The 25,639-nt window shown below is 41.0% G+C and overlaps 1 protein-coding gene and 1 non-coding gene across 3 annotated transcripts in view; both read right to left on the minus strand.

Annotated features, from left to right (window-relative positions):
* LOC145417333 (cysteine protease ATG4B-like) overlaps window positions 1-25,639 on the minus strand; it is a 387,500-nt gene that overhangs the window by 29,520 nt on the left and 332,341 nt on the right. The gene's annotated exons all lie outside the window — the stretch shown is intronic.
* LOC145417613 (5S ribosomal RNA) lies at window positions 12,848-12,966 on the minus strand. Its single transcript, XR_013900518.1, has one exon. It is a non-coding gene; the product is annotated as a 5S ribosomal RNA (ribosomal RNA).

Genomic DNA, 25,639 nt, shown 5'->3' on the forward strand with positions numbered 1-25,639 from the left:
AATGAAGATAAAAGGGTGCGAAGTGGAGGAGTGGGAGGGTGTGAAATGTGTAAGATCGGGAATGAAAGGGAGAGGAAGATGCAAGGAAGGAGTTGCTTTGTTGATGAATGAGGTGTGGCAGAGTGGAATGAGAGACTACAAATGTGTCAGCTTGAGGTGTACGTATGTCAAGTTCAAGTCTGAGAAGATGAAAGTGGCAGTTATTGTAGCATATGCACCGTGTGAGGACAGGAGTGAGAGAGAGAAAGACAGGTTTTGGGATGAGCTGGGTGAAGTAATGGGAGAAATGCCCTGAAGCTATAAAGTGATCGTGATGGGGGATATGAACGGAAGAGTAGGCACTCGTCCAGAGGATGACATAATGGGTTGTTATGGAGTACCAGGAGAAAATGATAATGGGAAGCAACTAAAGGATATGTGCCAGGGGAGGAGGTTGTGCATTTGTAATTCGTATTTCAAATACAAAGATGCACATAAATATACATGGTATAGAGGAAACAGGGACAGTGTTGAAAGAAGCCTGGTTGATTATGTGATCGTAGAGAGGTTGATGATGGGAATGGTTGCTGATACAAGGGCTGTGAGAGGACAATGTGGAGGTCTGTCAGATCATATGATTGTGGTATGCAAGATCAAGCTGAGAGGAGTGAGATGGATCAAGAGAGAGAAAAGCAGTCAGGGTGAAAGACTGAAAGTTGAGAAGCTGAGGATCAAAGAAGTGGCAGATGATTACAGGACCAATGTAGAGGATGAGTTAGAATCAGTGAACTGGAATGAATTGGATCTGGACAGCCTGTAGAATGGATATAGGGATTGCTTAGTTAGGAATGCTAAAGACATGTGTGGTGTGGCAAGAGTATCAACAAAAAAGAAGGGTACGGCATGGTGGGATGAGGAAGTTAAGAGAATGGTGGAGGAAAAGAAGTGGCTAAAGTGGTTACAGGATAGGGGTTCAGTTGAAATAAGAACTGAGTATACAGAGAGCAAGAAGCACGTAAAGAGACTAGTGAAGAGGAAAAAGGAGGTAAATGATGATCTGGGAAGAAAAATGAATGCAAACTACACAGAAGTTATTCTGGAAAGAGGTGCAGAAATGTAAAAGTGAAAGTGGAAAGAAATGTGATAGTGTAAAGGATGCAGGTGGTAGGTTACTAACCCATGGAGATGAAGTATGGACCAGATGGAAAGAATATTTTGAAAACCTGATGAATGGGAATAGAAAGAGCAGAGCAGCTGTAAACATGATTGGTTTTGGGGGTGTGCAGAGAAGGAATATAATGCCAGGAGACGTGACACTTGCACAGGTGAAGATGTGTAACGGATGCAAGAGTGTATAGAGGTTGGGGGAGTGGACTTTCTGACCACTACTTGGTGGTGGCCAGAATTAGAATGCAAGTAAGATGGAGGAATAGAAGAAGGGAAAGACGAGAGGAAGGAGTAGTTGCAAGGAGAGTGGAAAGGTTACAAGAGGATGAGAAAAAGGCAGAGTATAAGAGAGAAGTGGAGGAACGATTGGGCAAATATGAATTGGAGCAGATGGGAGACGTGGAAGATGTGTGTAAGATATTTACAGAAGAAATATGTGCAGCATGTGATGTGGTGTGTGGAAGGAAGAGAAGACGGAGGGGGGTGCAAGGAACAGTGTGGTGGACTGAAGAGGTGAAACAGGCTGTGGCACAAAAGAAGAAAGCATACAATGAATGGATGAGAAATAGGGGCGTGGAAGAAGTTGAGAGGCGGAAGACAGAGTTATATGTGGAAAGAAAGAGAGAAGTGAAAAGATTAGTAAGAGAGAGTAAGAAGAGAGTGGATGAGGAATTTGGAAGGATTTTGAGTGTAAAGTGGAGGGACTGTAAGAAAATGTTCTGGAGAGAAGTGAAAAGAGTAAGACAGGGTGGAAGTGAAGTTAGCAGGGGAGTGAAAGATAAAAATGGTAGATTACTAGTGGAGAAGGGAGAAAAAGTGAGCAGATGGAGAGAACACTTTAAGGAATTGTTGAACATAGAGGATGGAAGTAATGCGAGTATAAATGGCTGGGGAATGGCTGGGAGAAGAAGGGAGGTGAGAAGACAGGAAGAAATCAGTAGGATAGAAGTTGTGGAAGCAATGAAGAAAGTTAAATCGGGGAAAGCCCCAGGAATTGATGGAGTGTGTGGTGAAATGCTGAAGCACGGGGGTGAGATAGTAGTAGAATGCATGTGGAAGATGTGCAGATTGGCCTGGGAGGAAAGTAGAGTCCCAGAGGATTGGAAGTCAGGTATAATTATTCCCTTGTACAAAGGAAAAGGGGAAAAAGAAGTGTGTGGCAATCATAGGGGCATTTGTCTTCTTAGTATAATAGGAAAAGTGTATGGTAGGATACTTATAGACAGAGTTAGAGAAAGAACAGAGGAATTAGTTGGAGAAGTACAGGGAGGCTTTAGGAAGGGAAGAGGTTGTGTAGATCAGATATTCATTTTTAGATCTTTAGTGGAAAAGTTTCTAGAGAAGGGAAAGAAGTTGTATGCGGCTTTCATGGATTTGGAGAAAGCATATGACAGGGTGGATAGACAAGGATTGTGGAAAGTGTTAAGAATATATGGAGTAGATGGGAAGTTGCTGAATGCTGTGAAGAGTATGTACGATGGTGCGAAGGCTGCAGTGGGTGTGGATGGTGAACTAAGTGAATTTTTCTCTTTGAAAGTTGGTTTGAAACAGGGATGTGTCATGTCTCCATGGTTGTTCAATCTGTACATGGATGGGGTAATAAAAGAGGTACAAGGTAGGGTAGTGGATGTTGGAGTGGCCCTGGTGAGAGAAGGTAGTGTTTGGAAACTCCCTGTACTGTTGTTTGCAGATGATACTGTGTTGTTGAATGAAGACGAAGGGGAGCTGCAAGGCTTGGTGGATGAGTTTGAGAGAGTGTGTAAGAAACGGAATCTAAAGGTGAATGTAGGGAAGAGTAAAGTGATGGTCTTTGAGAGAGGTGAAGTTAGTGAATGTACAGCGAGGTTGGATAGTGAAGAATTGGAAAATGTGAGTACGTTTAAGTACTTGGGTAGTGTGATGAGTAAGGATGGAGGTTTGGAGGGTGAAGTGCTTGAAAGGGTACAGCAGGGAAGAAAGGTTGCTGGTTCTTTGAAAGCAGTGATAAGAAACAGGGAAGTGAGCATGGAAGTGAAAAAATTACTACATGACAGTATTGTGATACCAACTCTAACGTACGGAAGTGAAGCTTGGACATTGTTGGAAGGACACAAGTCAAGAGTGAGAGCAGTGGAAATGAGTTATTTAAGAGGAGTCTGTGGAGTCACGTGGAGAGACAGGCTGACGAATGAGGATATAAAGGAGCATTGTGGTGTTGATGTGGATGTGATAGGAAGCGTTATGAGGAACACACTGAGGTGGTTTGGCCATGTGGAGAGAATGGAGGGTGAAAGATTGACGAAGAGAGTGTATGTGAGTGAGGTGGAGGGGGGAAGAGGGAGGGGGAGGCCAAGGATGAGATGGAGGGATGGGGTGGAGAGGTATATGAGAGAGGGGGGTGTGAGCTCTGAGCAGGGCAGTGAAATGGTGGGGGACAGGGCGACTTGGAGGCAATTTGTTTGTGGCCACCCCAAACGGGATTGAGGCGTCTGGCAATAGATAGATAGATAGATAGATTATTTTTTTACTCTGGGCAAAAGGTTTCACAGCCTGTTCCCAAGGCCCAGTAGTCCTCCTACATACCATGCACCTCTACATGTCACCACTTCGACGCTAACACCCACTGTCCATATTGAATACATGCTAGGGCTGTCTCATACAGGACTGGTGTATTGGTCATAAGATGATCCACCGGTATACATGGAGAGTAATGAGAAGGATATAGGGTGAACTTGTTGAACGAAAGGCAATGATAGACTACGTGTGTGTGGATGAGCGAATGAGAAGACAAGTGTTGGATGCAAGGGTGTGGAGAGGGTGGGGGAATGGAGTCTCGGACCATCACTTAGTGATGGCCAAGGTAGAGCTGCAAAGAAAGTGGTTGAGGAGGCGAAGGGGAAGACAGGAGGAAGCAGCTCCTGTGAGAAGAGTGGAGAAATTGCAAGATAGTGAGAAGAGGACAGAGTATAAGAGCATAGTGGAAGAAAGATTGGGAAGGTATGAGCTAGAGCAGATGGAAGGGGTGGAAGACGTATGTAAGATATTCACGGAAGAGATAAGCGCAGCGTGTGAGGCGGTTTGTGGAGTGAGGAGGAGATGCAAGGGTGTGCAAGGGACAGCATGGTGGAATGATGAGGTGAAACGAGCTGTGGAACAAAAGAAGAAGGCATATGGTGAATGGTTGGCGAGTAGAGGTAGGGGAGAAGATGAGAGAGAGAAGAGAGAGGTATATGTGAGCAGGAGAAGGGAGGTTAAGAGACTGGTGAAGGAGAGTAAGAAGAAAGTGGATGAAGAGTTTGGGAGGAATCTGAGTGTGAAATGGAGGGAGAGTAAGAAATTGTTTTGGAAGGAGGTAAAGAAAGTAAGGCAGTGTGAAAGGGGAAATAGTAGGGGAGTGAAAGATAGGAATAATAGATTGTTGGTGGAGAAGAGAGAGAAATTGAGGAGATGGAAGGAGCACTTTGAGGATTTGATGAATGTAGAGAGTGAGAGCAGTGTGAGTATAAGTGGTTGGGGAATGGCTGGGAGAAGAAGAGATGAGAGGAGGGAGGAAGAGATCAGTAGGTCAGAAGTAGTGGAAGCGATGAAGAAGATTAAGCTGGGAAAGGCCCCAGGAATTGATGGAGTGTGTGGTGAAATGCTTAGGTATGGGGGTGAGATTGTTGTGGAGTGGATATGGAAGTTGTGTAGATTGGCTTGGGAAGAGGGAAGGGTTCCAGAGGACTGGAAATCAGGTATAATTGTTCCTCTGTACAAAGGAAAAGGGGAGAGAGAAGTATGTGGTAACCATAGGGGTATTTGCCTTCTTAGTGTGACTGGTAAAATATATGGCAGAATACTCATTGATAGGGTTAGGCATATGACAGAGGAGCTAGTTGGAGAAGAACAAGGGGGATTTAGGAAGGGAAAAGGGTGTGTAGATCAGATATTTGTTCTAAGATGTTTAGTGGAGAAGTATCTAGAGAAGGGAAGGGAAGTGTACGCTGCCTTCATGGACTTGGAGAAAGCTTATGACAGAATAGATAGGAAAGGTATGTGGAAGGTATTAAGAATATATGGAGTGGAGGGGAAATTGTTGAGTGCTGTGAAGAGTATGTACGAGGGAGCTAGGGCTAGAGTGCGAGTGGATGGTGAGCTGAGTGAGTTCTTTGATCTCAATGTGGGACTGAAACAGGGGTGTGTAATGTCTCCATGGCTGTTTAATATATATATGGATGGGGTCGTAAAGGAGGTACAAGGTAGGGCAGTGGATGTGGGGGTGGCCCTAATGAATGAGGGTGAGATTTGGAAGCTTCCGGTGTTGCTGTTTGCTGATGATACAGTATTGTTGAGTGAAGATGAATGGGAGTTGCAAGGTTTGGTGAATGAATCTGGGACAGTGTCTAGGAGGAGGAAGCTGAAAGTTAATGTAAACAAAAGTAAAGTTATGGTGTTTGAGAGGAATGAAGTCACAGAGTGTGCAGTGAGGTTGGATGGTGAGGATATGGAGAATGTGAGTGCATTCAAGTACTTGGGTAGTGTGATGAGTAAGGATGGAACTTTGGGGGATGAAGTACGTGAAAGGGTACAGCAGGGAAGGAAGGTTGTTGGCACACTGAAAGCAGTGATGAGAAATAGGGAGGTGAGTATGGAAGTTAAGAAGTCACTGCATGATGGTATTGTGATCCCTACCCTGACGTATGGAAGCGAGGCGTGGACCTTGCAAGAGGGGAACAAGTCAAGAGTGAGAGCAGTGGAAATGAGTTACTTGAGAGGAGCATGTGGAGTGACATGGAGGGACAGGTTGACGAATGAAGAAGTGAAGGAACGTTGTGGGGTAGATGTGGATGTGGTTGAAAAGATTAGGAGAAATACACTGAGGTGGTTTGGACATGTGGAGAGGATGGAGAATGAAAGACTGACTAAGAGGGTGTATGTAGGTGAGGTGGAGGGAGGGAGAGGGAGGGGTAGACCGAGGATGAGGTGGAGGGATGGAGTTGAGAGGTATATGAGGGAGGGGGGGGTGAGTTGGGGGGAGGGGAGTCAAATGGTGGGTGACAGAGTGACTTGGAGGCGTTTTGTCTGCGGCCACCCTTTGCGGGATTAGGGCGTCGGGCTATAGATAGATAGATAGATTTTTACAACATGTCAGCGGGCCTTCTGGTAGATCAGTAAAGTCTACTTTTACTAAATTCAAATCCTTAAACTGTTCCCTGCCCCAGCGGTGACTTGAACCTGGGTCCGTTAGGACTACAGGCAACCTCTCTACCGACTGAGCTAGACTGCTGTGAAACGGCTGAAAAATGGGAAAGCAGCTGGGGTTGATGAGGTGTATGCAGGGATGCTTAAGTGTAGTGGAGGGAGTGGAATGAAGTGTTGTTGGAGATATGTAAGATGGCATGGATAAGTGAAACTGTGCCCGCAGAGTGGAAAAAGGCTGTGATTGTACCCCTGTACAAAAATAAAGGTGAGCGAAGTGAGTGCAAGAATTATCGTGGAATAAGTTTATTGAGTGTGGTAGGGAGGGTATATGGAAGAATCATTATAGAGAAAGTAAGAGAGATATCAAAAGCCCTAGTGAGTGATGAACAGGGGGGCTTTAGGAGTGGCCGAGGATGTGTGGATCACGTATTTGCAGTGAGACAGTTAGCTGAGAAGGCTTGTGAGACGGACCACAAGGTGTTTATGGCATTCATGGATCTGGAAAAAGCGTATGACAAAGCAGACAGAGGGATTGTGGAAAGTTTTGCGCATGTATGGTGTAGATGGTACGCTGCTAGGTGCTGTCAAGAGTTTTTATGATGACAGTGCAGCATGTGTAAGGGTTAATGGGCATCTAAGTGAATGGTTCACGATCGGTGTGGGTGTGTGACAAGGTTGTGTGATGTCCCCATGGTTGTTCAATGTATATATGGATGGGGTGATGAGAGAAGTGAAAACATGAGTAATGGAGAGAGGGATGGTGTTGGTAATGAATGGTGATGGATGGAATATCTCAAATTTGCTGTATGCTGATGATGCGGTACTGCTTGCAAGTACCAGACAGGAACTTGGTAGGCTAGTGCAGAGTTTTGTTGATGTCTGTGAGTGTCGTGCCTTGAGAGTAAATGTAGAAAATAGTAAAGTGATGGTTACTCAGAGAGAAGGGGACTCCCAGTGTGATGTCACAGTGAATGGAGAGAGACTGGAATTGGTGAGAGAGTTCAAATACTTGGGTACAGTGATAGAAAAAAAAGGAAAATGTGCAAAAGAAGTTAAAAGCAGTGACACAAGGAAGAAAAGTAGCTGGTACAATAAAGGCCTTGATAAGAAACAGAGGCTTGAGTGTTGCAACAGCACGAGGCTTACATAAGGGAGCGTTAGTGCCAACTCTAACATATGGGTGTAAGACTATGGTGTGGCATGAAAATGGAAAGTCAGGAGTGAGAGCAGTGGAGATGGGACTGCTGAGGAATGTATGTGAAGTACAGAGGGTGGATAGGATACGAAATAGTGTGATTCGTGAAAGGTGTGGAGTGAGGAAGTGGGTGGACACCAGAATAGAAGAGAGTGTCCTGAGATGGTATGGTCATGTGGAAAGAATGGATAACAATAGAGTGGTGAAAAGGGTATACCTGAGCGAATCTGAAGGAGGGAGGAGGCGAGGTAGGCCAAGGAGAAGGTGGAGAGATATGGCGGATGAGTGTTTGAGGAAGAAAGGTTTGGAAGTCAGTGAGGCTACAGAACTGACAAGAGATCGAGCTGACTGGATGAATGTTGTGAGGAGAAGTGCATGATCAGGGATTTTGGCACCACTTTTGAGCATGGCAGCGTCTGGATTGACTCAATCAGATACGTCTGTGTGAAGCTGCAGAATGTGGTGAATGTTTTTTTTTTGGCGTATCCGGTAGAGCCAGGATTCCGGGGGCTTCAATGATAAGTGAATGGAAATGTGGCCTATTTGGATTGGGCAAGTTTGTGCTGTCTGGACATTGCTACTCCTCACCCTGCCCCTGGGTGGGAAAGGTCCGGATGATGATGATGATGATGTAATGAACCAATCACAAAAGCGAGAGAAGAGAAAGATTTGGGAGTGCTGGTCCAGGACAGTTTGTCACCTGAAAAACACATTAACAAGATTGTTAGAGAGACGTTTAAACTCCTGACTAATATAAGAGTAGCTTTTCATTATATGGATGAAACGATTAAAAAATTGACAGTGGCCATGATTCGCCCCAGGTTAGAATATGCAACAGTAGTGTGGTCCCCACACAAAAAGAAAGATATAAACAAGATTGAGAGAATACAAAGAACAGCAACCAAAATGGTCCCCAGTCTGGCAGATCTGTCGTACAGAGAGAGGCTGGAAAAGCTGGATTTGCCTTTCTTAGAAGAAAGGAGGAAGAGAGGCGACATGATTGCAGTGTTCAGGACCATGATGGGAGTAGATAAAACTGACAAAGAAGATCTGTTTTTAAGGGATAAGAGAGTAACAAGAGGACACAGAATGAAACTGAAGAAGCCAAGCTGCTTGAAGTTTATCAAGAAATATAGTTTTCCTTACAGATGTACAGACCTGTGGAATAGCCGGGACAAAGAGATCGTCCAGTCTAAAACCTTAAACGAGTTTAAAGCTAAATTTGACTTATTGAGAAACAGAGACGGGACCTCACGAGCGTAGTTCATTTCCTGTATATCACAGTTAGGTAAATACACACACACACACACACACACACACACACACACACACACACAAGGCACCGAGGAGACCAGACGCTCACCGCCATCGCTCCATAAACGGCCAATTTGGCCAGTGGCATTACCTAAATTAATATCTTTATATGAGTCAAGTTCTGTACCAGGTTAGACTAAATGGTGTTCTAATAAAAAAGAAAAAAAGAAAAAAAAAAAAGAAGTTTTAAAGCAAGACTTGTTCAAATAGAAAAGAAAACAAATTAGAGTAAGAATGCGCACAATCAGCTGATCGTTTGTTTTGTCTACAACTGCCCCAGGGAATGTAAGTACTGTACCATTCAGTATGTGCTTTTAGTACTGCAACATGACCACATACTTTACTAAAGCAAATTTGGAAAAGAAAAGGGATAAAGGTAGGAAGCAGGACGATGATTTCTACCAAGAACTGGTTGAAATGGAGACTCACAATAAACTGGTTGAAAGAGTACACAGGCTAAAGACGGCTTTTCAAAATGAGATTGATGAAATTAAGAAACATGCACTTGCAAAAGAAAGAAATTGAAAAATTAGGAAAGGAAGTCAACAAGAAAGACATAACCATTGGTGAGTTGACAGTAGAACTGGGTTCACTCAGGAGAAAAATTAGTGAAATGGCAAGTACAGTAGTCAACCACGAGAGTATTATGGAAGAGTTCAAAATGATACAGAGACAATTAGATAAGTAAGCAGTCTGATAGACCATAGCAGTGATATTGAGGAGAAGATAACACAGGTGAATGAAGCTGTGCAAAGCTACAAAAATTATATGGAAACCACTTACGCTGAAATGGTGAAAGTAAAGAAAGACTTAGAAACAAGGGTGGAAGAAAAAAGCATTAAAAAGGAAGTGAAAAGAATAATCCAAAACAATCCTAAGTTAGTCAGAGATTCAGTAGATATCAACAAATCTATAGTAATCACTGGTATAGAAGAGGAAGAAGTAAAAAACAAGATCTCAAGAGACAAAAAAGAGATGGCAAATGTAATGAGCATATTGAAAGAAGTATCAGAGGAAATTTGCAGTAAAGACATAGAGGAACACAAAAGGTTATAGAAATACAAGAGAAGCAAGTCAAGACCCTTAAAGGTAACCTTCCAGAGTGTAAACACTGTGGAGGAGATACTAAAAAATGCAAAGAATCTTATGGAAAGAGTTCAAAAATAAATGGACAAAAAGATGCCTAACACAAGAGGAACTGGAATTACTGAAAGAGAAGAGGGAGGAAGCAAAAACAAAAAATGAGGGAAGATCAGAGAAGGAGAAGAATACATTTTTCTACAAAGTAATAGGATTGCATGTACGAAAGTGGTACATAAACAGGAGGGAATAAAAAGGAGGAAGGTAGTAGAACCAAGTCATGAGAAGTATATAAACAATATGATTAAGTTGATGTACTCAAATGTGGATGGAATGGTATCTAAATTATTAGAGATGAATGATTATGTTAAAGAAAATGAACCACATATAATATGCCTAACTGAAACAAAATTAACACCAAGGCTATCAAATGACATCATAAACTTCAATCAATCAATCAATCATTTCCTGTGACACCCCACAGGCTGCATAGGGCCTCAATGAACTCTCTCCACCAATATTTGTCTCTTGCCATCTCCTTCAGGTCCCACCACCATTCCTCTCCTGCTTCCTATTTCATTGTCCTCAACCAGGTTTCCCTTGGCCTACCTCTACCTCTTCTTCCTCTAGCAGTCCACTCTGGTACATCCTGTATTAAACTACCTTCTTTTCTGTATATGTGCCCCAGCCACTTCCAGTGAGACAGTCTCACATATTCATTAACTGGTTCCACTCTCATAATATCCCTTACTCTTGCATTTGTAACACTGTCTTGCCACTTAACCCCAAGAATCCTTCTCAGTATTTTATTCTCAAATCCTAATACTTTCTGATCTGTTGCAATTGTACTGTACCATGACTCATGCCCATAAATTAAAATTGGTCTAACCATGGACTTGTAAATTTTCACTTTAGTATGTATCGAAAGCATATTATTATTCCAAACAGATTTCAACATTCCAACAGCTCGCCAAGCCTGTCTAATACTCTCCTCAATTTCATTGTTTAATGATCCATTAGATGATACAATCGTTCCCAGATATTTAAAGTTTTCTACATTCTTCACCACATTATTCCCAATTACACAATCGATTTGGTTCTCTATGTTCATATTAATAATTTCAGTCTTTCCACAATTTATTACCAATCCCACTTTTTCTCCTTCCTCCACTAAACAATCAAGCACCCTCTGCATCTCGTAAGTACTTCCACAAATCAGTACAATATCATCAGCATAGTCCAAATCCATCAGCTTCTTATTTTCTTTCCAGTTAATTCCTGCACCTGTTCTCCTTACAACCTTTTTCATAACATAATCTATAACCAAAACAAACAACAATGGCGAAAGAACTCCTCCTTGAATCACTCCTGACCTAACTTGAAATGGAATACTCAAATGTACTCAAATGTGGATGGAAGGGTATCTAAATTATTAGAGATGAATGATTGTCAAAGAAAATGAACCACATATAATATGCCTAACTGAAACAAAATTAACACCAAGGCTATCAAATGACATAATGAACTTAGAGGAATATAATATATGGAGAAGAGATAGGGACTTAACCCGCCCCGTCCCGTCGACGTATGGGTACGTTGCAACGATTTGCATTTGCCAGTCCCGGCGACGTACCAGTACGTTGTGCAATTGCAAGGTCCCTAATTTGCACAATTTTCAATTTTCGCGCGTGATTTTTCGTATGTATACAAGGGACACCTTCCTCTATTCCTCTACAAGATGCCAAGCAGGGACAATGCCTTACACAGCATAACCTCCCCCCTCCCCCCCTCACGCCATTATCTTGGCAAAGGACCTGTTACCAATGACCTGGCTAGTAAAGATATTCAGGGCCAGAGTGATTCCCCAGTCGATGACAATGTGGAGGACAATGTTTATATAGCATTAGAAGAAGAAACAGCCAGAAATAATGATCAGGTAATGTGGCAAAAAAAGGTCAGGTATGGTGATTAGTTAGTGAGTGAAACAATGCTTATAATGCCTTTATTACTGCTTGAAAACCAATATACTCTCAGACTACATATACATTCGTACCAAGTAAATAAATAAATACCGTTTATGAGTGGATAAAATAGTTACCCTCCCATAGAACTCGTTTTCTTTGGTGCCAGCATGTTAGAAAACCCAGTCAGGTAAGGAGGAACTCCTACCTGGATTGGGTATTTTAAACCTCAGGTGAGCGATTTCTCTATGAATTTTCGATGTTTCTCACCAAAAGCGAAGGTTTTAGCCAAAAAATTTTTTTCGAAGATACCTCGGGACTGGGGGATGTCGGAGGTGCGGAAAACCTCGGGACGTGACGGGTTAAAAAAAGGAAGAGGAATTATAATATTAACTAAGAAAAATCTGAAAGTCAAAGAAATAGAACTAGATATACCCTCACAAGTAGAACTGATTGCAGTAGAGATCAATACAACTGAACGGAAAGTAATTGTAGCCAATTTGTACATGCCACCCAAGTCAAACACATGGGAAAGAGACGAGTATGAGGACCTGGAAGAGAATACAGTTCAGAGTTTAAGATCATTACTACATAAAATGGAAGAGATATCGGAATGAATTATACTAACTGGAGATTTTAATACAAATATAAATTGGAATACTCTAGATATAATAAGCCAAGAAAGTTGTTGGAACCAAAAGCTCCTGGATCTTGTGCAAGAGTTTTTCCTAACGTAACATGTAAGGGAATGCACCAGAGAAAGAGGACTCGATGTACCCTCAATGCTAGATCTCATATTTACTAGGCAAGAAAACGATATTGACAATTTAATATACCACCCTCCATTCGGCAAAAACGACCATTCATTCATTCATTCATTGCCAGACACCATGTATCCCAAATGGGGTGGCCAAGGGCTTAGAGTTAATTGTTTTACAGGGAGGGGCACTAATCCTCCACCAACCCCACTTGACACGTACGGAGAACGTTATGCCAACAGCATCTGGTGTTCCCAGGCAGTCACCCATCCAAGTACTAACCAGACCCAACGTTGCTTAACTTCGCTGATCGGACGGGAAGCGGTGTACTCAACGTGGCATGGGCGTTGTGCAGTACTAAATTGCAACTTCAGGATAGCATATGACATACTTAAAGCAATGAAAGTTACAAAAAGAGCCTAAACTATAAAAAAGGAAACTATCATGACCTAAAGAAGTACTTCTTAGAAATTAATTGGGGAAAGGAGCTTAGAGGACAAGATTTAAATGCTATATCTAAAAAATTCTGTGAACTTTATGAAATAGGAGTCCAAAAGTACATCCCAAAGCACAAAGAAGCAGAAAAGAAAATAAAGAAATGGTTCAATACAGAAAGTAAAAAATCAAAAGAAAAAAGAGATTTGTTGTGGAATAGATACACAAGACACAATAGGGAAAGGGCATAAAATAATTACAAACAGGCAAGAAAAGATTATACAAGAATAAGGAGGGATGCCCAAAAACAGTTTGAGGAGGATATCATAAATAAAAGTAGTGATCAACCGAAGCTATTTTACAGCTACATCAGAAGCAAAACCAAAGTAAAAGATAAAATACAATCCATTACGGATGAGGGAATCACCTATACACAAGAAAAGGATATTTGTGAAGCACTAAACAAGAAATTCCAATCAGTTTTTACAGAGGAAAAAAATTTTGAGAGGGATTATGTGGAACATGCATGCCCACACATACTACCAGATATACAAACATCAGAAAAAGTAATACAAGAGGAGCTAAGTAAATTAGACAAAGGAAAAGCAAATGGTCCTGATGAAATTTCATGTTGGGTACTATGTGAATGTGCAAAGGAGTCAAGTAAACCATTATTTTTAATTTTCAAGAAATCCTTGAGTCAAGGAAAACTACCTGATAATTGGAAGAAGGCAAACATTGTTCCCTTATTCAAGAAAGGGAATAGACAAAATCCACTCAACTACCGACCAGTGTTGTAGGCAAGGTATTAGAAAAGCTTATACGAAAAGCTTGGGTAAATCATCTAGAAGAACACAATATGATAACAGAAAGACAGTTTGGTTTCAGAAAAGGAAAATCATGTGTTACTAATCTGTTGAGCTACTATGACAGAGTAACAGACACATTACAGGAAATAGAAGGATGGTGGACAGTATCTATTTAGATTTCAAGAAAGCATTTGACACAGTACCACACCAAAGACTTTCATGGAAACTGTACCATCAAGGAGGAATTCGAGGCAAACTGTATTGTTGGATGCAAGATTTTCTCATAAGAAGAGAAATGAGAACAGTACTAAGGGGAAATTACTCATCATGGAGGGAGGTGGCTAGTGGAGGTCCACAGGGCTCAGTGCTGGCACCAATCATGTTTTTAGTGAATATAAATGATATAGACAATAACACTGGAAATGAAAGCTATTTAAATATGTTTGCAGATGATGCAAAAATACAAAGAAGAATTACTAACACAGACTCTTGTAAAGAGCTACAAGAAGAATTAAATAAATTTCATGAATGGAGTAATACATGGCAAATGGAATTCAATGTGGGCAAGTGTCATGTAATTAAGTTTGGTAAACATGGAAAAAAGACCTGATTGGGATCATACGTTAGGAAATAAAACCCTACACACATCAGAAAGAGAGAAGGACCTAGGTGTGATTATCAATAACAGACTATCTCCGGCAGACCACATCAGTGAGAAGGTATGGAACATGTATACACTGCTTGCAAATATGAGAATAGCATTCACATACATAAATGAAGACATGCTAAGAAAGATAATAACATCATTCATCAGACCAATTCTGGCGTATGCATCAGTAGTCTGGAGTCCTCATCTCAAAAAACACATAGACAAGATTGAAAAAGTTCAAAGGGCCACTACAAGATGGGTACCAAGCTTAAGGGATCTAAGCTACGAAGAAAGACTAAATAAACTGAATCTACCAACACTACAGGAGAGAAGGAAAAGAGGTGACATGATTATTCTATATAAATGCATATCAGGGAAGGAGAAAATAGACATAAATGATTACTTAACCTATGGGGAAGCATCAGCAAGAGGACACTGCAAAAAACTGCATAAGAAGAGAGGTCATAAGGAAATTTAGTTTCCCAAACAGAGCAATTGATCAGTGGAATACAGTACCGAATGAAATAGTGTATGCCAAAACAATTCACAATTTTAAGGATATGTATGATAAATATGGTTTAAGACACGGGACAGCCTGAGCTTGACTCATTCATGTAAAGATACAATTAGGTAAGAACAATTAGGTAAGCATACACACACACACACACACACACACACACACAAAATGACTCACCCATAATGCACTCTTCCATAATGCCTTTCATACTTAGTGTGCATAGCAATTGGTCAGATTCGAATGTTTTCATAACGAGCATTGAATGTATATACAGTAATGTGCAATGTGGTATAAAGCATTTCTGGCTACTGTAAGCATCCCACCTTCCCACAGTGCTCAGTAAGTGATTGCACCAACTGCATGCATGCACGGATGCACACACACACACGAACGAACAGCCGGAGAGAGCAGACGTCCCAGCCATCGCTGCTAACCTTAAGTAGTTTCAGGAATTTTGTCTGTCCTGTCCCCTAAGGTCTTGATTTAAATTCAAAATAATAAAAGTTAATAGACTACCAAAAATGTAAAGATTTATTGACTAGATTGTACATGAATGTTTGTAGTTTTTTTTCGGTAACAGCTGTTTTGGTATTTAACCAACATCAAACATGGCCGAAAATATAAACAATGAGGGTCTAGAATTTCAAGGATTTGATGCTAGTACCAATGTCATGGACCTGCTTAAAACATTAATTATGAGGATTAGTGAACTCGAAAAGAAAGTAGAGAATCTAATGATAAAGGATGTGTCAGTAAATACGGAAACCACCATACAGAGTCTGATCCAGTCCAATGAAACAGCCAATGAAGAGATTAGGAATTTGAAGCGGGAAAATGTTGAACTAAGGAGGAAACTAGAAGAGAGTACTAATAAAACGGAGAAGGTGAGTAATGTATTAGAAGAACATAAGGCAAAGTGGGCACACGTAGAAGAAGAACAGAAAGAAGTGGTCAGCTTAAGAGAGATCATCCAGGAAGAAAGGGAAATGAACAAGAAAGAAATGGAAGAAAATGTACTGAAAATACTGAAGAAAAAAGAGAAATTAGTGAGAGAAACTGTAGAAAGGAACAGATGTGTGGTAGTATTTGGAAACAGGGAAGAGGAAGAAAAGGTTAGGTTCGTAAGACTTGAGAGAGACACGAACCAGGTGAGAGGAATATTAGACAAGATTGACCCCGAAGGAGACAAGTGGGTAAAAGAAATTGAGGAAGTAAGGAGGATAGGGCCTTACAAGAAAGGGGAAACAAGACCAGTGAGAGTCAAGTTTACATCAGAAAGTGTAATAAATGAGATACTTAAAGTGACCTGGAAATTAAGCAAAGAGGCGGGGATGGAAAATATTATAATAAGAAAAGATCTGAATGAAGAAGAAAGAGAAGTTTTAAAATCATTAAAGGAAGAAGTAAAGGAAAAAAATGATAAGAGGACAGAGGAAGAATGTAATACTTTTTTTTGGAGAGTATTGGATATGAAAGTAAGGAAATGGTATTCAAGGAAATAGAAGTGAAGGAAACTAAGGGGGATGGTTGTGAAAGATCAGAAGTTGAGGAAGTGGTACGGACAGAGAGTAGGAAAGAAGAGGGTATTAATAATGTCAAAAATAATTTGAAGGTGATATATACTAATGTTGATGGTTTCATATTGACAAGGATCGAAATTAATGATTTCTTGAGAGAACATGAACCTGATGTCATGTGCTTTGTAAAGACCAAATTAAGAGAAGATATTGATGTTCATTTGGGAGATGGTAAATACAAACTGTGGAGAAAAGACAGAAAAGAAAAAAAGGGAGGAGGAGTGATGATAGCAGTGAAGAACAACAGAAATGTAGATACTGTGGAAATGGGAGAAGGCAGGGCTGAAGTGATATATATGAAATTAGAAACTGGAGAGAATGTTAAGAGAGATATGGCGGTAGTGTATGTTCCCCCAAAGACGAGAGCATGGAAGAATGACGAATACCATGAGGTGTTGTTAGATATGGCTAACTACTTGCAAAAAATAATTGAGAAAAGCAATAATATAATTTTGGTGGGTGACTTTAATTGTAAAGAGGTGAACTGGGAGGAATGGTACTCGGGAGGCGGCGAGGATTCGTGGGGCACTATGTTATTAAATATAATAATGAATAATGTGATGACGCAATGGGTCAAAGAAGAGACACGGTTTCAAGGTGAGGACACACCAGCAAGGTTATATTTACTGTTCACCAAAGAACCTGACGTAATAGAATCATTGGAATATCTCTGTCCTTTGGGAAAAAGTGATCACGTGGTCACTGAGTTCCAGATGTTAATAGGAAACGTCGAGCCAAGAGACGAGCTTCATAGACAGGGAAGATACAACTTTGGCAAAGCAAATTTTACAGGATTGAGAAACTTTTTTGAAAATGCGGATTGGAGAAAATTCAGAGAAACAAGAGAGATACAGAGGAAGTGGGATATCTTTCTAGACCTCTATAATTTGGGAGTGGAAAAATTTGTATCAAGAGTAAGAGGGAAAGAAAACAGGAAAAAGGAGTGGTTTAATAGAAGGTGTATGATAGCAAAAAAAAGAGAGAGATAAGGCATGGAACAATTGGAGAAAGAGAGGTAACGACAGAACAAAGGAAGAATATAAAAGAATAAGAAATGAATACACAAGAATACGTAGAGAAGAAGAAAGGAATTTTGAAAAAGGTATAATTGACAAATGCAAGGATGAACCCAAACTGTTTTATAGATTTGTTAATGGCAAACTGAAACAAAAGGAAGGAATCATCAAACTGAAAGTAGAAGGAGAGGTCTTTAAGGATGCGGCAATGCAACCAGAAATAATGAACAAACGTTTCCAGTCAGTTTGCACTAAAGAAAAGGAGCTTGTGGAAGGGGAGGGAGTGATTAGAAATGTTCCGGTGATGAAAGATATAAAAGTGGAGGTACAGGAAGTGTATAAATTACTGGAAACTCAAGATGTAAGGAAAGCCCCAGGACCTGATGGAATTTCTAATTGGGTACTAAAGGAATGCAGAGAACAACTGGCGGATAAAATTCACAGCTTAATCGTATGCTCACTGGAAGAGGGGAAAGTGCCAAAAGAATGGAAGAGGGCAAATGTGGTACCAATTTACAAGGGAGGAAACAGGGAAGAACCCCTGAATTATAGACCAGTGTCTCTAACCAGCATGGTCACAAAATTGTGTGAGAGAATCCTGAAAGACAGATGGATAAAATATCTGGAAGAGATGAATATTTTAGCTGAATGTCAGTTTGGATTCAGAAGTGGAAGGTCATGTGTTTCTAACTTGTTGAGCTTTTACTCAAGAGCGATTGATGTGGTACAGGAGAGAGATGGCTGGGTGGACTGTGTGTACTTAGACTTAGAGATGGCCTTTGACAAGGTACCTCATAAGAGACTAATGTGGAAACTAGAATATATAGAAGGACTAAAGAAGAAACTTCTGGAATGGATGAGAGACTTTTTGAGAGACAGACAAATGAGGACAGTAATAAAGGAAAAGATGTCTGGATGGAGGGAAGTAACAAGTGGAGTCCCTCAAGGCTCAGTGTTGGCGCCAGTAATGTTCCTGATTTACGTAAATGATAAGGTAGATGGAGTGAACAGTTATGCAAGTCTATTTGCTGATGATGTAAAGATCTTGAGGAAGATAGAGGCTGAGGAGGATTGTAAAATACTGCAGGAGGATTTGGATACGATACACAATTGGAGCCGGACGTGGGAAATGAAATTTAATGTAAAGAAATGTAAAATATTGGAAATGGGTAAAAGTACCAGGAGACCATCACTGAATTATTTTTTGGGTAATGAATTAATCACAAAAAGGAGAGAAGAGAAAGATTTGGGAGTGCTGGTCCAAGATAGTTTGTCACCAGAAAAGCACATTAACAAGATAGTTGGAGAGACTTATAAACTCTTGACTAACATAAGAGTAGCATTTCATAATATGGATGAGGAAATGATGAAAAAATTGATAGTGCCCATGATCCGCCCCAGGTTAGAATATGCAGCGGTAGTGTGGTCCCCACACAAAAAGAAAGATATAAACAAGATTGAGAGAATACAAAGAACAGCAACCAAGATGGTCCCCAGTCTGACAGACCTGTCATACAGAGAGAGGCTGGAAAAACAGGATTTGCCTTCGTTAGAGGAAAGGAGAAAGAGGGGAGACATGATTGCGGTGTTCAGGACCATGGTGGGAGTAGATAAAATTGACAAAGAAGATCTGTTTGTATGGGATAAGAGAGCAACAAGAGGACACGGAATGAAATTGAAGAAGTCAAGCTGTTTGAAGGATATCAAGAAATAAAGTTTTCCTTACAGAAGTATAGACTTATGGAATAGCCTGGACAAAGAGATCGTCCAGTCTAAAAACTTAAACGAGTTTAAAGCTAAATTCGACTTATTGAGAAACAGCGACAGAAACCCACGAGCATAGTACATTCCGTGTACATCACAATAAGGTATATTAGGTAAATACTTAAATATTTGGAACGACTTAGACAAAGAGGTGGTGCATGAGAAAAACATTCATGTGTGTAAAGGTAGACTTGATAAATGTGGATATGGAGACAGGACAACACGAGCATTGCTCAATTCCTGTATACTACAAATAGGTAAATACAAGTAGGTAAATACATGCATGTGTGCACACACACACATGCGAACAGCCATAGCAAACAGGCGTCTCTTGACTGCTCCCAGGCCCAGCCAACACTGCAAACCTTAAATAGTTTTCAGGAATTATGTTTGTCCTGTCTTCTATGGTCTTGCATTAAGTTTAAAATACTGTAGTTAATATAACCTACCAATAATGTAAAGATTTATTGGCAAGAACATACATGAATGTTTGCAGTATTTTTGGCAACAGCTGTTTTGGTATTGTAACCAACCTCAAACATGGCCAAAATGTAAACATTGAGGGACTCGAATTTCCAGGATTTGATAGAAATACTAATGTCATGGATTTGGTTAAAACACTGACTATGAGGATTAGTGAACTTGAAAAGAAAGTGGAGAATCTAGTGTTAAAGGACGTGTCTGAGAATACGGAGATTACTATACAGAGTCTGATCCAGTCCAATGAAACAGCGAATGAGGAGATCAGAAATTTGATGCGTGAAAATATCGAATTGAGGAGAAAACTAGAAGAGAGTACTAATAAAACGGAGAAGGTGAGTAATGTATTAGAAGAGCATAAGGCAAGGTGGGCAAATGTAGAAGAAGAACAGAAAGAAGTGGTCAGCTTCAGAGAAATCATCCAGGAAGAAAGGGAAATGAACAAGAAAAAAATGGAAGAAAATGTAGTGAAAATACAGTACTGAAGAAAAAAGAGAAAATAGTGAGAGAAACTGTAGAAAGGAACAGATGTGTGGTATATAATATTTGGAAACAGAGAGGAGGAAGAAAAGGTTAGATCCGTGAGACTCGAGAGAGACACGAACCTGGTGAGAGGAATATTAGGCAAGATTGATCCTGAAGGAGACAAGTGGGTAAAAGAAATTGAGGAAGTAAGGAGGATAGAGCCTTTGAAGAAGGGGAAACAGGACCAATGAGAGTCAAGTTGTCATCAGAAAGTGTAGTGAATGATATACTTAAAGTGACCTCGAAACTAAGCAAAGAGGCAGGGATGGAAAATATAATAAGAAAAGACTTGAATGAAGAAGAAAGAGAAGTTTTAAATCATTGAAGGAACAAGTAAAGGAAAAAAATGATAAGAGGACAGAGGAAGAATGTAATACTTTTTTTTGGAGAATGATAGATATGAAAGTAAGGAAGTGGTATGTAAAGAAATAGAAGTGAAGGAAACTAAGGGGGATGGCTATGAAAGATCAGAAATTGAGGAAGTGGTACCAATGGAGGGAAGGAGAGAAGAGGGTATAAAAAACATCAAAAATAATTTGAAGGTGGTATATACTAATGTTGATGGTTTTATATCGGCAAGACAAGAAATTAACGATTTCTTGAGTGAACATGAACCTGATGTCATGTGCTTGGTAGAGACTAAATTAAGAGAAGATATTGATGTTCATTTGGGAGATGGTAAATACAAACTGTGGAGAAGAGACAGAAAAGAAAAAACGGGAGGAGGAGTGATGATAGCAGTGAAGAACAACATAAATGTAGATACTGTGGAAATGGGAGAAGGCAGGGCTGAAGTGATATATATGAAATTAGAAACTAGAGAGAATGTCAAGTGAGATATGGCGGTAGTGTATGTTCCCCCTAAGATGAGAGTATGGAATGATGACGAATACCAGGAGATGTTGTCAGATATGGCTAGTTATGTACAAAAAATAATTTGAGAATTGCAACAATATAATTTTGGTGGGTGACTTTAACTGTAAAGAGGTGAACTGGGAGGAATGGGACTCAGGAAGCGGCGAGGATTCGTGGGGTACTATATTATTAAATATAATAATGAATAATGTGATGACATAATGGGTCAGAGAAGAGACACGATTCCGAGGTGAGGACACACCAGCAAGGTTAGATTTACTGTTTACCAAAGAACCCGATGTAATAGAATCATTGAAATATTTCTGTCCTATACGAAAAAGTGATCATGTGGTCACTGAGTTCCAGATGATAATAGGGAACGTCGAGCCAAGAGACGAGCGTCACAGACAGGGAAGATGCAACTTTGGGATAGCAAATTTTACAGGATTGTGAATGAAAGTAGGCATACAAGCGTGGTCGATTGTATGGGTGTATGCCCCGATAGAGGATCGAGTGGCAAGAGTGAAAGATGAGTTTTGGGCGAGAGTAGAAGCATGTATGGACAAGTTTGAGAGGAGCGAGAGAGTGCTGCTGATTGGAGACATGAATGGCAAAGTTGGGAATGTACGAGTGGATGGAGTGGTTGGTCAGTGGGGTGTGCCAGCTGAAGTATATGGGAATGGTAGTGCTTTGGTGGACATCTGTGCTGGTAAGGGGTTGGCAATAGCTAACACCTACTTTCGTCATAAGATGAGCCAACGGTATACAAGGAGAGTAATGAGGAGGATGGATGGTGAACTTCTTGAACAAAAGGCAATAATAGACTACGTGTGTGTGTATATGAACGAATCAAAAGACAAGTGTTGGATGCAAGAGTGTGGAGAGGGTGGGGGAATGGAGTCTTGGACCATCACTTAGTGATGGCCAAGGTAAAGATGCAAAGAAAGTGGTTAAGGAGACGAAGGTGAAGACAGGAGGAAACAGCTCCTGTGAGAAGAGTGGAGAAATTGCAAGATAGTGAGAAGATGACAGAGTATAAGAGCATAGTGGAAGAAAGATTGGGAAGGTATGAGCTAGAGAAGATGGAAGGGGTGGAAGACGTATGTAAGATATTCACGGAAGAGATAGGCGCAGTGTGTGAGGCGGTTTGTGGAGTGAGGAGGAGATGCAAGGGTGTGCAAGGGACAGCATGATGGAATGATGAGGTGAAACGAGCTGTGGAACAAAAGAAGAAGGCATATAGTGAATGGTTAGCGAGTAGAGGTAGGGGAGAAGATGAGAGAGAGAAGAGAGAGGTATATGTGAGCAGAAGACGGGAGGTTAAGAGACTGGTGAAGGAGTAAGAAGAAAGTGGATGAAGAGTTTGGGAGGAATCTGAGTGTGAAATGGAGGGAGAGTAAGAAATTGTTTTGGAAGGAGGTAAAGAAAGTAAGGCAATGTCAAAGGGGAAATAGTAGGGGAGTGAAAGATAGGAATAATAGATTGTTGGTGGAGAAGAGAGAAAAACTGAGGAGATGGAAGGAGCACTTTGAGGATTTGTTGAATGTAGAGATTGACAGCAGTGCGAGTATAAGTGGTTGGGGAATAGTAGGGAGAAGAAGAGATGAGAGGAGGGAGGAAGAGATCCGTAGGGCGGAAGTAGGGGAAGCGATGAAGAAGATTGAGAGCAGTGCGAGTATAAGTGGTTGGGGAATGGTAGGGAGAAGAAGAGATGAGAGGAGGGAGGAAGAGATCCGTAGGGGGGAAGTAGGGGAAGCGATGAAGAAGATTAAGTTGGGAAAGGCCCCAGGTTTTGATGGAGTGTGTGGTGAAATGCTTAGGTATGGGGGTGAGATTGTTGTGGAGTGGATATGGAAGTTGTGTAGATTGGCTTGGGAAGAGGGAAGGGTTCCTGAGGACTGGAAATCAGGTATAATTGTTCCTTTATATAAAGGAAAAGGGGAGAGAGAAGTATGTGGTAACCATAGGGATATTTGCCTTCTTAGTGTGACTGGTAAAATATTCGGTAGAATACTCATTGATAGGGTTACGCATACGACAGAGGAGCTAGTTGGAGAAGAACAAGGGGGATTTAGGAAGGGAAAAGGGTGTGTAGATCAGATATTTGTTCTAAGATGTTTAGTGGAGAAGTATCTAGAGAAGGGAAGGAAAGTGTATGCTGCCTTCATGGACTTGGAGAAAGCTTATGACAGAATAGATAGGCATGGTATGTGGAAGATATTAAGAATATACGGAGTGGAGGGGAAATTGTTGAGTGCTGTGACGAGTATGTACAAAGGAGCTAGGGCTATGGTGCGAGTGGATGGTGAGCTGACTGAGTTCTCTGATTTCAATGTGGGACTGAAACAGGGTTGTGTGATGTCTCCATGGCTGTTTAATATATACATGGATGGGGTTGTAAAGGAGGTGCAAGGTAGGGCAGTGGATGTGGGGGTGGCTCTAATGAATGAAGGTGAGATTTGGAAGATTCCGGTGTTGCTGTTTGCTGATGATACAATATTGTTGAGTGAAGATGAATGGGAGTTGCAAGGTTTGGTGAATGAATTTGGGACAGTGTGTAGGAGGAGGAATCTGAAAGTTAATGTAAACAAAAGTAAAGTTATGGTGTTTGAGAGGAATGAAGTCACAGAGTGTGCAGTGAGGTTGGATGGTGAGGATATGGAGAATGTGAGTGCATTCAAGTACATGGGTAGTGTGATGAGTAAGGATGGAACTTTGGGGGATGAAGTGCATGAAAGGGTACAGCAGGGAAGGAAGGTTGTTGGTACACTGAAAGCAGTGATGAGAAATAGGGAGGTGAGTATGGAAGTTATGAAGTCACTGCATGATAGTACTGTGATCCCTACCCTGACGTGTGGAAGCGAGGCGTGGACCTTGCAAGAGGGGAACAAGTCAAGAGTGAGAGCAGTGGAAATGAGTTACTTGAGAGGAGCATGTGGAGTGACGTGGAGGGAGAGGCTGACGAATGAAGAAGTGAAGGAACATTGTGGGGTGGATGTGGATGTGGTTGAGAAGATTAGGAGAAATACACTGAGGTGGTTTGGACATATGAAGAGAATGGAGAATGAAAGACTTACTAAGAGGGTGTATGTAGGTGAGGTGGAGGGAGGGAGAGGGAGGGGTAGACCGAGGATGAGGTGGAGGGATGGAGTAGAGAGGTATATGAGGGAAGGGGGGTGAGCTGGGGGGAGGGTAGTCAAATGGTGGGTGACAGAGCGACTTGGAGGCATTTTGTCTGCGGCCACCCTTTGCGGGGTTAGGGTGTCGGGCTATACAGTACATAGATAGATAGATAGAGAAAATTTTTTGAAAATGCGGATTGGAGAAAGTTCAGAGAAAAAAGTGAGATACAGAGGAAGTGGGATATCTTTCTAGACCTCTATAATTTGGGAGTGGAAAAATTTGTACCAAGAGTAAGAGGGAAAGAAAACAGGAAAAAAGAGTGGTTTAATAGAAGGTGTATGATAGCAAAAAAAGAGAGAGATAAGGCGTGGAACAACTGGAGAAAGAGAGGTAAGAACAGAACAAAGGAAGAATATAAAAGAATTAGAAATGAATACACAAGAATATGTAGAGAAGAAGAAAGGAATTTTGAAAAAGGTATAATTGACAAATGCAAGGATGAACCCAAACTGTTTTATAGATTTGTTAATGGCAAACTGAAACAAAAGGAAGGAATCACCAAACTGAAAGTAAAAGGAGAGGTCTATAAAGATGCAGCAATGCAAGCTGAAATAATGAAATGTTTCCAATCGGTTTTCACTAGTGAAAAAGTTTTTGGAAAGGGAGAGAGTGATTAGAAATGTACTGGTGACAAAAGATATAAAAGTGGAGATACAGGAAGTGTATAAATTACTGGAAACTCAAGATGTAAGGAAAGCCCCAGGACCTGATGGAATTTCTAATTGGGTACTGAAGGAATGCAGAGAACAACTGGCGGATAAAATTCACAGTTCAATCGTGTGTTCTCTGGAAGAGGGGAAAGTGCCACAAGAATGGAAGAGGGCAAATGTGGTACCAATTTATAATGGAGGAAACAGGGAAGAACCCCTGAATTATAAACCAGTGTCTCTAACCAGCATGGTCGTAAAATTGTGTGAGAGAATCCTGAAAGACAGATGGATAAAATATCTAAAAGAGATGAATATTTTGGCTGAATGTCAGTTTGGATTCAGAAGTGGAAGGTCATGTGTTTCCAACTTGTTGAGCTTTTACTCAAGAGCGATTGACGTGGTACAGGAGAGAGATGGTTGGGTGGACTGTGTGTACTTAGACTTAGAGAAGGCCTCTGACAAGGTACCTCATAAGAGACTAATGTGGAAACTAGAATATATAGGAGGACTGAAGGGGAAACTCCTGGAATGGATGAGAGACTTTTTGACTGACAGACAAATGAGG

Source organism: Coenobita brevimanus, chromosome 110 (assembly GCF_032717465.1).
Source record: "Coenobita brevimanus isolate Jiangsu-jjx chromosome 110, ASM3271746v2, whole genome shotgun sequence".
NCBI classification, from domain to species: domain Eukaryota; kingdom Metazoa; phylum Arthropoda; class Malacostraca; order Decapoda; family Coenobitidae; genus Coenobita; species Coenobita brevimanus.